The sequence below is a fragment of the Natrix helvetica genome (genome assembly GCF_964273705.1).
Source record: "Natrix helvetica genome assembly, chromosome: Z".
Classification (NCBI taxonomy): domain Eukaryota; kingdom Metazoa; phylum Chordata; class Lepidosauria; order Squamata; family Natricidae; genus Natrix; species Natrix helvetica.
Genome location: NC_138554.1, coordinates 117,814,069 through 117,822,744, shown reverse-complemented (window position 1 = coordinate 117,822,744; position 8,676 = coordinate 117,814,069).

Sequence of the window (8,676 nt, the reverse complement as noted above, 5' to 3'; positions counted from 1 at the left end):
GCAATAATTATGTCTTTGTGGCAGAAATTCAGAGCCAAGATATTGAATCTTCTACTTTATAGAGCTCAATTTTGCATTTCTAAAGAAAAAAGAACATTGGAAGCAACTCAATCAACATTCTTCCAGGTAGTGATGGTAAATAAAGTAAATTCTTTATTGTATGCCAACTATTTTCAGTTGGAATTTGGCATTGCCTCTGTAGAGGTTTGCTTGATAAACTATCAGCCAAAATACTGGTGAAAGTTATCCTTCTTAGATGGTTTGTTGGTTAGTTGTCTTCTGCTTGGAATAATACTACTATGGTAACATAGCAATTCAATTTTTGGCACAGTTAGGAGGCTAGTAAGACATCCTAGAATTAAGTACCAAATCTTTGATCTAGATTTGCAGAGACATAGGATTAGAACTTTTTATTACTGCAGTAATAAATGTTCTGTGGTAAACTTTTCTCTTTACCTAATTACTTTTATAATATCCTTTCTGTCCTGCAGAAAATGACATTTATGTGCCTTCCTCTTAGAGTTAAAGGTCAGGAATATACCACCACAAGACTGTCTCTATTGTGTCTCTTGGATGGTGTGATCAAGATAACTTTGTATGTGCCGATATGCCACCATCTTAATCATCAAGAGCATTCTGAATTAATTTCTTGATTGTGTTAGGCTGATAATAAAAATGTTCTGTTTTTGTAAGCAACAGATTAGTCTGCTGGATTTTCTTAGGACAATCATAATCAAGAAAATGGATTTAATTTTTGATTTAGTTCTTGATTTGGATTTAGTTTTGGCAACACCCAATGGCAGATTTATCTCTTTCCAACTACTTGGTAATTCTATTCCATGACCTGTCTTCCTAACTGTTTTTTTTTTATTTCACTGTTACGTTTGATATTTTGATCTGAATAGTAAATAAAATAGATTGAACAGAAGTAAATATAATATTTAATTATGTGAAGAAATCAGAACCTTTTGTTTCCGTGGATCAACCCAAAGAGACAACATCATTAAAAATGTTGTTTTTTTTTAAAAAAAGAAGGATGCTAATTATCTATAATTGTCTAAATATTTAAATAACTAATATCATGTTTTGTGCTGCTTCAGGAATAAATATTTTTAGGACTCACCTTGAAATAAAACACAGTTTTCTGGTCATTAAAATAGTATTTACACAATGGTCGGTTGTAGGCACAAAACCTTTCTAGTTTCCAAGGACAAAATGTTATAGATTTCTTTTCCTTTCTAATCTCAAATAATTCCATAAAGAGCTATTTTATCTGTAATAGTTAACAGTATTTGACTCTGAGCAACTGAATAATCTTTATTGGCTTATCATATACTGATTACTATTAACACAAAATCGGTTACTCATAGGATTGCATAAGTGAGTGACCATCTAAAGCAATCAAGTGTTTTGGTACTAGAAGGTGGTTTTGTATGTATGCTTAATATAGAATACTTCTATTTAATTTCTTTTAGCAAGGTGATGTTGATCAAAGCAACTTTCCATAGTAATATATTTGAGATCTAAACATATAAACATATGTGTTTTATTGTCAGCATGAGAGGAAACCACTGTCACCTTTCTCCACTATCTCTATATCAAATACACTAACAACAGCCAAGCTTTGGGCCCCCCAAGTCTGGTGATTACAGAAAATAATGTCATGGCTTATTTCATAGAGAAAAGCCAGGAAAGCACCAAGCCTAGACAAGATAACTCCTCCTTATTTGAAAGCTTATGCTGACCAATTGGCTACTATCTTTACCGGCATCTTTAATAAATCACTAGAGATGTGCTATGTTTCTTCTTACTTCAAACTTTCTACTATCATTCCATCAAGAACCTTCCATCAAGGAACTGAATGTCTACAGATCAGTTGCTCTGATATCCATAGTTATGAAAACCTTTGAAAGGCTAGTGCTGGCCACCTAAAAACCATCATGGATCCTTTGTTGCAATTTGTCTACTGAGTAAATAGATCGGCAGATGATGTGGTCAATATGGCTCTGCACCACATACTACAATATCTTGAATTGCCAAAGACCTACGCAAGGGTCCTTTTTGTAGGCTTCATCTTGGGATTCAATACAATCATTCAAGATATTCTTTTAGCTAAATTAAACCAGTTATCCAGGCCTAACCACACTTGTAAGCGGATCATAAGTTTTCTAACAGACAGGAAACCGCAGATGAAGTTGGCAGAATCACATCAGATACCTGTACAATTAGCACAGGGGGGGGGGGGTCCCAAGGCTGTGTGCTCTCTCTGCTTCTCTTTTCTCTATATACCAATGACTGCATCCCTCTGTTAAACTACTGAAGTTTGCAGATGATACAACAGTGACTTGTCTCATTCGAGACGACAAATCTGCATACAAATGGGAGTTTGAACAAATAGCCTTGTGGTGCGCCTGGAACAGTCTTGAACTAAACACACTTAAAACTATAAAAATGATAGTAAACTTTAGAAGAAGCCCTCCTATGCTACCACTACTCACAATACTAGACAACACAGTAGCAACAGTAGAGACCTTTACATTTATGGCTCTATAATATCTCAAGACCTAAAATGGACACCTAACATCAAAATACGTCATCAAAAAAGGACAACATTCTTTCCTCCTGTGCCAAAAAGCTCAGGCTGCCCAAGGAGCTGCTGATACAGTTCTACAGAGGAATTAGTGAGTCTGACAACTGCACCTCTATAACTATCTGGTTTGGCACTACAACCAATCAAGACAAACACAGACATAATTAGAACTGCAGAAAGAACAATTGCTATGAATCTGTGTTTCATTAAGGATCTATATACTGCCTAAACCAAAAAAAGGGCTGTGAAAGTATCTACAGACCCCTCACATCCTGGACATATAGGGCACTGCACATCAGAACAACTACACACAAGGACAGCCCCCCCCCCCCCCGACATCAGTCTGCTAAATGAATACCATATTTTTGGAGTATAAGACGCACCTCCCCCCCATAAAAGAGGGTGAAAATTTGGGTGCATCTTATACACTGAATGTAGCCCCACCCACCCACCGGCTCCAACCCTTTGGCCTCTGCCTCCCAGCAATTTACCTCTTTGCAGCAAACGGGGCAATTTTTTTTTTCTTTTGCTAATCAGGCTGTTTGCCGCAGTAAGTCAACAACTATAAATGCCTATAGAATGTTCAAAATATTAGACTTATTTTTTAAACACTGCTTTATTATTATTTGAGACAACTTAACAAAATGAAGAAGCTTTTTAAAACAAATGCTTGATCTGAAGAGGCCCGTGCTATTGTTTTAAAAAGTGCTATTCTTTTAAATAGCAGAGAATAACTATACTTCCAGAAAGTACAATAATTTTAACAGCATCTGTACAAGTATAGTCTGAAATATAACACTACAAACAGTGTATATTGTCTGTACTGTTTGTTGCAAGGAGGCAAATGGCTGGGAGGCAGAGGCAGACATTTTCCCCTTGTTTTCCTGCCCAAAATATATGGTAGGTGTGTCTTATACTTCGGAGCATCTTATACTCCGGAAAATATGTTAATTCCCACAACACTGTCAAACTATCTAAAAAAGCCAGTATTATCATCATTATTCTCATCATCCTCTTCTCTTCTTATGACTATAACTTTGTTGCTTGTACCTTATGATTTATATTGTTTACTTAGTATACTAGTATGATTTATGTTGATTCTTATTTAGTATCCATGATTATCACTAAGTGTTGTATCTAATGTTTTGTGATAAATATATTTTACAATGACTATGATAATGATCTATCACTATTGTTATATGTACACTGAGAATCTGTAGAGATTCTCAGTCATCCAGGTCATAGTTGTCTCATAGTGAACCGGCATGGTTGTCCCAAAGTTTTTTCAGGAGGCAACTGGACTTCCTTGTTTTTTCTTTTGAAGACGTTTCACTTCTCATCCAAGAAGCTTCTTCAGTTCTACAGACTTTAAGCTATACAATTTCAAAGCTATATACTCTTTGAATGGTGTGGGAATAGGAATGGGTTTCTAGGGGGAAATTGCAGACTACAGGAACCAGGAGCAGTACTGAGGACACAGATAAATCTCCAAGTGCTTCAACAACCCTCTAAAAGGATGCAGATTACTAGCTGTTTGCAAGGAATATAAATCCTTCCATTCCCCGCTATTCTGTCAGAGCTGATGAAGTTTCTTGGATGAGAAGGAGAAACGTTTTCAAAAATAAGAAAGTCCAGTTGCTTCCTGAAAAAGCACCTTTGGGAGGTATACTGAGAGGTCAAGCACCGGAGACAAATTCCTTGTGGGCCTAATCACATTTGGCCAATAAAGAATTCTATAAGGATTAGTAAAAGAAGCATGATCTATGCAATTTGTTTAAATAACTTAGAATATACAGCTGCTTATCTCATATAATGATCCTAAGTGGTTCACAACAAAATAATAAAATGAGTTAAAACTGAACAGTTTTTCCAATCAGGTACCAGATTAATTCTAATTTTAATCTCCTGACTCCAGCCCAATACTATCTCAATCAGAGATGGTATTTTATTTTCTTCACTACCGGTTCGGTAGCGGGTGCATGCGCAGAAAGTCCTTGATGACGTCAGGATGGGTGCGCGGAGTCTCATGCTGCCACCACTACCGTTTCGCCTGAACTGGTGTGAACCAGCAGCATATCACCTCTGCAGGGGTAGGTTCTGGCAGTCGCTACTGTTGGTTCACTAGTGAGTACGCCACACTCACACGCTTGATGCACGCTGTGCATGCATGCACAGTGCAATAAAAATTGCTCTGCACATGTGCAGAAGCAAAAAACAAGATGGCGGAATCTATGGTGCTGCACGGAGAACCAGTTCAGGGGGGTGTCAGGCCTGGGTCACTGCCGGTTCCAGCGACCCAGGCCACCAAACCACTACCAGTTCAGTCAAACTGGTCCGAACTGGTAGGAACCCACCACTGCACCTCTGGTCTCAATGTTTGGGGGAAGAGCCAGGCTTTCATGGCCTTCTGAAAGGTAAAGGACTAGTGGCCATTCAAATCTTCAGCGGGAGGCTATTGCAAAGGGCGGGAGCAGCTACAGAGAATGCACACTTCCAAAACCTTAACAGATGACAAAATATATGGAGAGGGTTCTAGAGCATGTCCACCCTATGTGACATAGTGGAACGGGTAGATGTGGGGGGAGACAGTCCTGAAAAATGAGGGCCTATGCCATGTAGAGTTTTAAAGATGATAGACAACCTTTAATTACAAAAGCAATTGGAAGCCAGCATAGTTTAGAAAACAGTGGTGCCCTTTGGACAAACTATGGAATCCCCAGAACTGGCCACACCACCACATTTTGGACCATTGCAGCTTCCAGATTATCTTCAAGTGTGCCCATGTAGAGATCATTGTAGTAATTCACTTGGGATTGTTTTATCGATGTTCTTTCACCAGAAATGAGATGTATTTACAGGTATAAAATGTTTTTAAAATCAATAAAAATTTCCATTTAAAAACAATTTTGTATTTTTATCAGCAAGGATATGAGCAGAGCCTCCAAGATTTAAACTTAGTTCAATAAAGACTCTGTCTACCTTAATCCACTTGAGTATATTATATTTGCATACACAAACACACACGCATGCATTCATGCATGCAGTCACATAGAAACACACACTATTTATTAAGTTCGCAATAGAGAAATTCAAGAGCTTTCTCTCTCATAATATTATAGAAATGTATATTCAGTAAAATTGAGTTTAAGAAGATCTGACAGAAGAAAGTATATATAATTGAGAATTAAGGGTTTTACTGCTGAAAAATTCATTATGGACATTTGCTTAAAAGCAAAAAACAACAAGATAGATATGATGTGTTAGTTAGCAGTGGCTGTTAGGCCACATTCCATCTATTAATGTAGCAAGGGTAATGGAGCATTCTGGCATTCTACCAGATACTGGGTGGCATGGTGCCTCACCAGACACCATGAATGACTTCATTCTCCATCATGCACAATGACATAGTTGGTGGTATGTCACCAAAGTGTTTAATCGGAACTCTAGGAAGGGTGCCAAGAACTGCAGTTACGTAATTATTTTCCATAATGTTTATGAATTTAGGAGACACATTGTGAAATCCTAGTTGTCATAAAGCTATGTGACCTAGTTGTAACATAGAAAGAGCCTTGCTTTATGTCTTGTTGGATGATTTCTGAAGAATATTTGCCTACAACAGTGAGATCTTGGATTCATGGTCCTTGGTTCTAATATGGAAGGTTCCTTTGAACATTCAAGCACCAGAAATCGATGTGACAACACTGATGCCACCTTTATTGCCACCTTTTTACAATGTATAGCACTATTTGCAGAAAATTCCTTAAGGGAGATGCTATCCCATTAGCCTGATGCAGGATAGCATTTTAAACATTTACATGCAAACATACAACTATTGACACCCCGCATTTAAAACTATCTTTAACTAGAAAGGATTGAAATACACTGTGAATGTGATAATTTAAATTGATAAAGCAATGGCAGTTTGAGCAACTAGAGCAGTGTTTTCCAGCCGCCTGAAATGGTCTCCCAACTTTGGAATTCTCCAGATGGCATAGCCATTGCTGAGAATTCTGGGAGTTGAAGTCTTCCCTCTTGGAAGCTGCTCACTTTAGAAACATGGAACAAGCCAAACCAACTGTCAATCCTACTCACAGTGCTGTGTTTAGCCAGCCCACTGGAATGTCTGAGAAACTGAATGGAATGATGCTTTCTTCCACTGATTGAATTTACAAAAATATGTAACTCTTGTCTGTTAATAAACTGCAGGCACTCCGAAAGAGGCTGTGAAATCAAGGTTTCAAGCAAACCACACAATTAATCGAGATTCTGAGGAAAACGTTCAGTTGCCAGATTGCTTCCAAGGTGTCTTAGCTGTTGGGGTAGTGGGTGGCCTTAGAAATTGGATGGATTTAAAATCCATTGTTTTTTCCTTTGCTTTCTCATGAATACTTTTTTGTGCACATGATTGGAAAACATGAGCAGGAAGAGTCTGAGAATTGTGAATATTACAAAGGAATGGAGGTATACAATTCTGCAGGCAAGACAAAAGCAATTCCATTAAAAAGCTTCTCTTCACCCTGTCCTTTTATAAAGCTCCTCTACATAAACGTTTCACAAGAAGAAGCTGTTCTAAAAATAGTTGAGCACCCCTAAATTTTACAATTTAAAACCAATTGCACTTAAGAACATTGGTATATGAATTATTTCCTTCTCCCTCAGTTTTTGAGGGGAGGTCAGTGTTTTTACATCCATTCATACAATTTCTTTTTTCAAGCATCAAGTTACTTTACATCCACCCTCACTTTATTTGCAAGAAAAAATTTACATTTTTAAAAAAAAATGAGGAAGATTGCTATTTTAATTCCAATGAAATATGGAATTGTGCAAAATCCAGGTTGACTGTTAGGATGGGAGCAAAGAGTTCTGGCAGTTTTCTTTTTTCATAGAAGCAAAAGCTACAACATCGCATAGGAGGAGGCTGACTGAAATGAATGGGATTTGCAATAGGCAGTGGTGTGAGGTTTATATATTCTTTGCTAGAAAATTATTGCATTGTGATACAATTCTGTTATGCATCCACTCAAGAATAATTCCACTGAATGCAATTAAATTTACCCAAGGTCTGAAACTGCAGCCACAAGCAATGTTACAAATGAACCTTATGTTTGATTTCCCAGGAAGACTAGTAAGGTATTAAATGTTCCCCTTCATAGTAAATGCACTCACATTGAAGATTGTAAAATTATAATTTATTTTTAACCCTTTATTATTTTTACAAATAATTCAAGGAGGCAAATATATCCAACACACCTCCCTCTTCTTATTTTCTTACAACAGCCCTGAGATGAGTTGAACTGAGAGAGAGTGACTGGCTCAAAGTCACTCAGTTAGCTTTCATGGCTAAGGTAGGACTTGAACTCACATTCTTTTGCTTTCTAGCCTAGTGCCTTAATCACTAGACCAAAACTGGCTAAAAATGTAAAAGATGTAGTTAAAAATAGTTTTTATCTTTAACAGTACTACTCTGGTGGGATGAGAATTTAATGGTTTTCTCCTTAATCTAAAAATCTGACAAAAAATAAACCATTCTTCCACTCCACATCAAACAAATTGTTGAAGAGTACAAGTTCTCATTCTTTAAATCTAAATCATTCCCATATCTTATTTTTAAAATGAGGAAGCAAAATGGATAATTCACTGTTCCCTCATAGACCCAATAGCATTTTCTCTAAATTCTTGTCATCTCTCTTGTATTTTTAAATCAGTGGTGAAATAATGATTTTTAGGGGGGGGGGAATAATTGTACTCAAGATGAGTTTAGGTTTTGATGCCTGCAAAAATACACATTATATCTTTGTACTAAATAAGGAATTTTAAATATGTGTGTGTAAATAACAGTAAAAATATAAAAATAACTGTACTAGAAAGTGTTGAGTGATAATAAGATTTAAAGTTCTGACATTTCAAATCATTATTCTGAAATCACATTTTCTAGGAGTAAAATCATCTTAATGAGTTTTTCTTTTCTGTCTATATGCATATATTTAGCTTTGAATAGAAAAGTCAAATGCATGCTATTCAGTTAAAACTGTAAAATTCCCCTGAACAGAGTGACATATCCAATAAATTTAAGGTCGCTTCATTTT